The sequence below is a fragment of the Melanerpes formicivorus genome, unplaced genomic scaffold (genome assembly GCF_026170545.1).
Source record: "Melanerpes formicivorus ecotype bairdi unplaced genomic scaffold, bMelFor1.0.p_v2 SCAF_35, whole genome shotgun sequence".
NCBI lineage: Eukaryota > Metazoa > Chordata > Aves > Piciformes > Picidae > Melanerpes > Melanerpes formicivorus.
This window is the reverse complement of record NW_027142387.1, coordinates 2,705,109-2,710,955: the sequence shown is the minus strand read 5'-3', so window position 1 is coordinate 2,710,955 and position 5,847 is coordinate 2,705,109.

Here is a 5,847-nt window from a genome sequence, read left to right as displayed (position 1 = left end):
GCTTTGTGTGCAGTGTTGATTGATATTATTGATAAACTTTGTTATAACTGCTTCCAGTTGTCAAGCAGTTCAACCTAACTACTCCAGAAACCTTTTGCATGTGTGAACAAAACTGTAGATTAAATCTAATTAAGCTGCTAAAAAGCCAGTTTGTGAAAGCTGAGACTATGCATGGGCTCCCTTTTATCCCTGCTTGCTAGAACAAGGAATTTCAGAAAACAGGCAAAGTGAGGTTAGCTTGTTCCAGAAGTAGTCTTCCTTAGGAATGGGAAAAAGAAGTAAAAAACAAAAGCAAACAAACTAAGCCCCCCCTACCCTGCAAAACAAGAGCAAACACATCCAAACAACACAACCCAAAAGCAAATAAACAGTAAATATCTATATGAAGTTAGAATGAGTTTTTAATTTATTATTAGAAGTAGTTTTAACACACCTGGGTAGAGAACGTAAGGGTGCTTCCCCAGCCTGCAGGGAATATAGCTTGATGTGTGTATCTAGGATTTGGGTACATCTTGAGGGAGTCATCCAAACTGAGTGATACATTTGGATCACAGAGGGATGTTTGATTATCGTCTTCTCTGTCCCTAAGTGCTGCTGTGCTGCAGAACACTTCTCATCCCCCGTTTCTCCTCCAAGAAGCTGAAGATACTTTGTTAGGATAGCAGGATCAAAGGCTCCCATAGTATTTCCCTCCAAGTCATCCTAACACTGGCAGTGTCACTCCCTTCTGTGAAATTACTGTGCACTGTGCAGCTGCAGACAGGAGAAAGACACCTTCATTTGTAACAAGCTATAAAGTTCAGTTTTCCATTGTGTGATGAATATTCCATATTGAATTCTTAGGCTACCTCCATTTTTAATGTAGCTTTGCGTAGCTTTAAACATTCAATAGACAAAATGCTGGCCAAGAAATCCATGGTCTTCTGCGTAGTTTCAGTTGCCTCCTGACAAATGTACTATAGCAGTGCCTAGCCGTTTCCTTTGGTTACTCTGCAACAGCATCACAGTGTGCAGGCAGTGTTTACCCATTCATAGACACTCTGTTGAGACAGAAGTAGCATGCAGGACAACCCCTCCAGCAATGGCCATCATAATGCAACGAAATGCACTCTATATCCAAGCCTTATGTTATATTCATCTGCAGAAGCCAAATATTTTATCTGTAAATATGTGAAATAGGCTTACTGGAAGTCTTGGATGCCTTTTTGGGACACCAAGCTTCACAAGTCTGATTGCAGAGTCTGAGAGAGCAGATGTTCTCTGCATGTTTGTGATCCAATGCAAAATGCAGAGCAGCAGAGAGACAGCTGGTGTCACTGGAATGCATACAATACAGTTAGCTGCACTAGAGCGGGATCAAAAGATAAGCCTAAGCCTGCAACAATTGATAATTGAGTATGGAAAGTTAATGGCCCACCTTAATTTCCAGATTTTTCCCATTGCTGTTAGACATGGTGGCTCCTCTAGCCACATGGATGCATACTCAGAGGTGTAAACTGTATTTCTTTCCAGACTGGCTCTTGCAGAGTTTTGGCTGTGATTTAAGTAAATGACTGGGTGTATTTTTAAGAGATGAATCATGAAAGAAATCTCCCCATCCACATTTTTGTGGTAGTTTCAGCCTGTTACTAAAATTGAATGATAGGAAAGGTGTCAATGTTGCTGATACTTTGATCAGACTAGAATATTTTCATCTGAAGCTTTATTGTCAAGAAAATGCTGAAGTGCATGCCACTTGAGATCTGCCCACCTTCAGATGGAGGCTGAGACCCCTTATTTTCAAAGAGATCCTGGCTAAATCTAACCAGTTATGTAACTGGTACAATCCATTCTGGGAAAACATTCAGGAGATATCTTTGGTTTGCATGTCCTTGGGTGTCTTTTTTTTTTCTTCTTTTTTCTTCCTGTGCAGAATGGAAAAAAATAACAAATCTTAACTTGGATTTGCCTGCAGCATTCTCTTGATTAGTAATGCACTCAGTAACATTTAACACTCCCAGAGCACTTAACTATGTGATGCCCATTCCTTGTGGGTTTCAGCAGGGCAGTTCCAGCTCTATGGAAGACTGTTCTGTTATGAATGCAAACACCACCAGCAGAATTCAGCCACTGAGTCAGTGGGGTAGTGTCAGTAGGCTCAGCACCCCTGCCTGATTCCTTGTTCTGCCCCATGCAAGGCAACTGACCTGTTGAGACTGCTCATGAAACTATACACCTACCATAAAGCCGTAAGAATGGGAGTGCCTGGGTTCTAAATCATGCCATCTAATGGCACTCTGCAACTTTTGCAAGGGCATTCCCTACCAGTAGATTAAAAGTGTTAAAAAACAGGGTCCTCTTTTCACCCCAGTAGCATGGAAGCACGTGGGTAACTGTAAGGCTGTATGTGCAGACATCCTTCTTGAGTGAAAAATAAGGATCACTTCTGCAACAGTTTACATCCAGTGTAGGGTTGTGAAAGACCCAGGTTGTTGAATGATGTAATACAAATCAGAGAAGAGACGAGAAAGAGAGATGGTGGTGGTGGCAGCAATGGCATCTGCATCACAGACCCATAATGGTGAACTCGAGCTCTGCAGCACTACCCACTGTGAGTAACATTGTCCTGCAATACTGAGGAGCATATTCTGGTGTTTGTTCATTTTCTGCTTTGTTAATAGGACTTGGTGTTGCAAAACAAAGAAGGGGTGAAGGATAGTTTCCAACCTAAATTGTGCTAAAGGGTAACCAGGCTCCAAAATGTTCTTAAAAATGTCAGAATACTGGGAAATATTTCATAGAATCACAGAAAGTTTTGGGTTGTAAGAGACATTAAAAAGTCACCTGATTCAATCCCTCTGCTTTTGCACTTTGCTAAACAGAGGTGAGGAGAAAGATACATGCTTAATGACATTCCACTAACATTCTTTCTTTGGAAATTTTCTTGAGACAAGCCAAGCCTGTAGCAGGTATTCTCTTGGGACTGTAGTTTCAGTCACTTTTGTATTCCTCATGCTAGAAACTGTTTCAGAACTCTCACTTCCTAAGTATTGGGATGTTAATTTTCTTTTTCCTTTCCTGACATTTTAAGGAAATTTTGGTCATTTCTCCTAATAACCTGACAATACAGTACCCATCTCAAAGCATGTCCAGTGGATAGCCACCCACCTGTGTTTACAGATGGAAGGTGAGACAGGGGAAGAGCAAGGGGCTTGCCAGGTCTGGGAACAAAATTGTTTGCTAATCAGGAGAGGTGGTAAGGCCTCCTTTGCTGCATCAGGTCTGTTAGGAAGGTGGCTGCAGCTGCACTGAGGTAGGCAGAACTGCATCCATCTGCTGAGGTAATCGTGGCTGGCATGCCTAGGAACCTGTGGACACATGACTGAGCAGTGTCTGGAGGTCAATTACAGATTATTTAGGAACCACTTTGTTGTGTTGGAAATGGTGGGAGGGTAGAAGACACACTAGAATATAGATTTAGGAACAGATACATATTCACGTATTGAGCTTATTCACATACCACTTCTTTTCCTCATTGTCCATTGTCCATTTCTATTTGGATTTGACTTTATGGCAGGAAAACAAGGTAAGGAGATGAGAAGCTGATTTCTGCACCACCTGGTGGGATGCAGACATCATTCATGGGCAGCTGCAGCTGACCAAAGTGGGACAAACAGCCAGCAAGGCTCAGCAGGGCTGACATCTGCAAATCAGGCAACATCCTGGCAGTCAGTACTGACTTTCAGGTATTTCCTTATGAAGCATCTGCAGTAGTGTTGGGCCTATGCTTTATCCTCTCCTCTGCCTTCCCTTCACAGTTTGCTCTCATTCCTCACTGAAAAGGAGTGGGCAATGAATAATTTACAGCCTGTGAGGCACTGATGTTGTCAATGTTGCCTCTCTGCCTGTGTTATGAGCAGAGAAAAGAGGCTGGAGGCAGGTTAGGAGAAGCCCCTTTCACAGACCACAGCAGCAGCAGCCATGAGACCAATCATATGTTCTTTCTGCTGAAACTCTGGAATCTTAAGGTAGTGCAGAGCTTTTCTTCTTTCCAAGCTTCTTCCAAGTGGAGAAGGCTGGAAGTTGTCAATTTTCTACCTCTTAATGTCATAATGGCTTGTTGGTTGACAGTATCCCAGGCATGAAGGAGGGGATCTCCTGGTAGAACGGAGCTTGTGCCTCCTGATGTCCCAGCTAAGGGTGGAGGCATGATGATAACCATGAGTTTCAGTTATATTTGAGTCACTGTCTACCATCCTGAAAGCTTGTGTGGTTGAGAGAATTATATTTGCTTTTCTCTTGTTTTGTGAAGAAGAAGTTTTGAGATGGGGTGGTGTTTTTTTTTTTCCAGTGAAATGGAATAGGAGACCTGTTGACTGAAATGCTGCCAGACTAATGTGTTAAATGTTAGTCATCTCTAAAGAATGAGCCTAAAACAGTAATCCTTCTGCTTTATCTGATAACTGCCAAAATGCCTACTGAAATAACCTGGGGAAGTGTCAAAAGAGCAGTTAAAAATAATGTACATGACTATGGATAGCAGTTTGCTGTGGGTGGTTGCAGCTCCTGTGTTAGAACTGACTTGAGGAGGTAGGTGCTGATGCCCTTAGATGCTTGTGACAGACTTGCACTGAAGCTAACATCAACCTGGTGTCACTCAAAGACTTCCTCTGGGATGTCTCTGGGCTGCCCCTGGACCAGGTCTGGCATCAGACAGGAGAGGATGCTCCCTTTTACACTGTCCTGGTGGCATTGTCACTGCTGCCAGGTAGTGACCCTGTGACATTGTGACTAGCTGGGCAGTCCTGGCATATCCTTTGCATGTCAGATCTAGACCCTGGTCTTTCTCACTGTGGAGGCTCCTGCACAGAGAGGGGCCAGCCAATAGGGGTGATCTCTGGGCTGCAGGGTCATTGTCTGCCATGGCCTGAGAGAAGAGTAACAGGACAAGGTCTGTCCTTGGGAGTCAAGTGGCAGAAGACACAGGGATGCGCTGCAGTGGGCCCAGCACACTGCCACCAAGTGCAGGGACAGCCCCTCAGGCCTCCTTCCCACAGCGCAACAGAACCAGCGTCTAACCTGGAACATGCTTGGGAGTATTCAATGTCTTCTGCTGGTGCAGGGATGGAAAGAAATGTCAGAATTTTCCCACCATGTCCAGGTAGGGAAAGGAGCTGGTAGCTGAAGAAGGGAAGAAGGTAAGGGCAGGTAACTCTGTTGTGTTTTGGTTTGGGTTTTTATAAAGGGGTTTGCCCAAGTGAAAAAGTTGACACTTATCCACATTTAGTATATGAAGAACCAAGATAAAGCAGTGAGGCAAGCTACTGCACATCATAGAGGGTATTCTGCTGCAAACATTTGCCACCTCTAAAAAGTTAACCCCCACTAAGCTCTGAGTCAGAATTCTCTACTAGAGGTATCAGATCAGCATATCACCTTCCCAGGCAGGTATCAGGTTGTTACAAACACTAGCTCTCATCCCTAAGTTTGAGCAGGGAATGGCATGAACAGTCAGGAGCAGTCCTGAGAGCAGCAGCTCAGAGCCATTGCCTTTGATGGCACTTGGAGGATGACAGATTTCTTGTAGCAGAACTATTGGTTTGCTAAACAGTATACCCATGTCATCCAGTCTCTGGCTTCATGTTCTTTGCTGTGCTGACCTCTAGGGAAAGTTTTCTGCAAAACGATTTGCCAAAGCTTTTGTACAGGGAGCTGTTGTGGCTTCAAACCAGTCACTGCCCTTATTTAGTGAAGCATTTGGTGTCAAATCCAAAGCATGTCTTCACATGAAGCTGCAAGCTGTTTACTGCTCCCTCAGCTGGTTTCAGCACCCTTGAGTCAGTGGAGGTCTTGGTATGTTTGAAGAGG